This window comes from Austrofundulus limnaeus, unplaced genomic scaffold (genome assembly GCF_001266775.1).
Source record: "Austrofundulus limnaeus strain Quisiro unplaced genomic scaffold, Austrofundulus_limnaeus-1.0 Scaffold166, whole genome shotgun sequence".
Classification (NCBI taxonomy): Eukaryota; Metazoa; Chordata; class Actinopteri; order Cyprinodontiformes; family Rivulidae; genus Austrofundulus; species Austrofundulus limnaeus.
The window spans coordinates 29,022-31,563 of NW_013952568.1; positions in this window are offsets into that span (position 1 = coordinate 29,022).

The following is a 2,542-nucleotide window of genomic DNA, read 5'->3' on the forward strand; positions in this document are numbered from 1 at the left end:
CTTGTTTCGAGCAGGGTCGAGGTGAAAATAAGGGTGTGGTCAATGTAGGTTAGGGTACCTAAGGTAGTATTAATCTACATTGCCCTGTAAATAAGTGAGATTTATCAATCACTGCACGTTGGCAAAGTCAAATTTCATATTAGACTTCCCTTTATTAACAGCAATACAAAACCTCGATTTCTTGGCTGTGGGTGCTCAGAACCAGTACAATGTTATTCATCATCTCACAGTGATGTTTCTTCTGTGCCGAACAGATTATTAAACAACGAAAGGTTTCAACATACACACATCAACCAAGTTTGTGGCTAAGCAATAAGATGTTAAAATGCTTCAGCTCACTCTGCTGGTCAAGCCAAATAGTGTTTATTTAGCTGGTTGTTATGACCTATTTGAAAATCTTTCAAGATTTAACTCTAGACTTAGTGTTTCTAAGTTTTACAAGAGTTTCCTCTTTTAGATCTGTTTTTAAAGACCTATTTACCTTTTAGTGTGTTTTTGATTGAAGGGTGTTTTACTTACTTACGAGATCATGATCTTTTGTTAGATTATCGAACATCTTGTAAGGTTTAATTTGGTTGCGATGGACCCATTTAACAATTGGTTCTTTTTGTCCTTTGCTGATTTTGATCTGGTAGACAACTGAAGATAGTTTGTCTGTTATCAGGTAGTGTCCAGTCCAACTGGGCATTAGTTTGCGGGTGAGAGTTCCAGTACTGGACTCTCCCTGTCCCTGTGTTGGAGCGAACACATAGTACCAGATCTTCTCTCCCACCTGAAGTTCTTTGTGAGAGGCKTTTTGGTCATAGTATGTTTTGCGTCCCACCGCGGACTTTTCAAGATTTCTTTGGGCAAATGCAAAGGTGTTTTTTTAGATGTTTCTCCAAATCTTTCATGTACTGTTGTGTGGTGTAGGCTATTGTCATAGTGGTGTCACCAGGTTGGTACAAAAGATGTATGGGGAGTGTCATCTGTTGACCAGTCATCATCTCGAACGGAGAGATGCCTGTGGACTTGTGTGGAGTGGCCCTGATGGCCATGAGGACCAGGGGGAGTATCACATCCCAGTCCTTGTGGTTTGCGGCTATGTACTTCTTTAAAATACGTTACCACAGTTCTGTTTGCTCTCTACTTGGCCTGATGCCTGTGGGTGGTAGCCAATATGGAAGTTGGCTTTAACGCCTAGCGTCTTCCACAGTTCTTGCATCACTTCAGCTGTAAAGTGTGTCCCTCAATCTGAATTCACCCTATGGGCAGTCCAAACCTTGAGAACACATGGTTCGTTAACAACGTGGCGGTGGTTTGTGCTGTGTCATTTGGAGCTGGTAGACATTCGACCATAGGCGTTGCAACAATAGTAAGTGAAGGGGACGTGTCACCCCCACTTTTCAAAAGTATCCATTTGGACCCCTCCACATTCATCTCATCAGTTCACCCAGCGCTGTTTTTGTTAAGCGACTTGATGAAAGAATCCATTCCGCTTGATTGACAGGAGAAAACTCATCACAATAAACGTCTGCTCTGGGTTTTCCTGGTTACCTMCAGTCAGCACAGCAGCCTGCAGCAGGTACCAGTGGGAACAAGCAGCCGGAGTCAGAGATGACCGGCATCAGACTACTTCCACCGGGTTAGATGGGAGGAAGATGACGATGAATTCCAGGAGTGCAAATATTCAACCTAAAACTAACTTCTAGCTGCATCTAGAAGGCAGCGTGTGTGATTGTATCCCTCCACAGACACAGGACATTACGAGATGTTTTACTAAGAAACAGAAAGTAAGTTAAAGTCTCCACAGAACAGATTTGTCCTGTACGAAGTTAATGCAGTTAGCTGCTGACTACAGTTAGCTTAGATATCACCACCAGTTAATGTAACTTAAAGCATCTTCTAAAGTACAGAATGATCAGCTGGTGATATTATTATCAGCAAGAATAACATGATCACATCAGAAGATTATTGGGTGTTTTTATTAAAGTATAAAACGATTGCATTCTAACATATTGTGAGAGTAGATTTTTTTATTATCAGAAAATTTTTAGCATAAAACAAAGCTTGGTTCATGKCTGAAAACTTTAATAATCAGATGATGGCACTGTTGACTCACAATCACTGATGAAACCAGACCAGATAGTTCATCTGTTATTTATTGATCAAATTTCATGATATTTTCTGACTTTTTAAAGCTGACTGACTTCAGCTGTCAATAAAAAAAACTAATGTTTAATCCATCTTCAGGTGATGCAGGAGCTGATGAGAGTCAGGGTCAGCAGGAAGAGACAGAGCTCTGTGGCTCATGTGAGTGATGATGATGATGATGATGATGATGTGATGATGATGATGAAGGTGCTGCTGGGGAATTATGAATAAAATCTAAAATGTTTACTCAAATCAGTACTTATTTTGAGTCCATTCTAAACAGCTGCAGTTTATGACTGATTTAAAGGCATAATCTACAGCATAATTAAAATGAATTTTATTATATTTTGAATAGTATAAAAATTACGTTCTTATTAAAATTTTCACTTTAATTAGTAAGTAGGAAGTG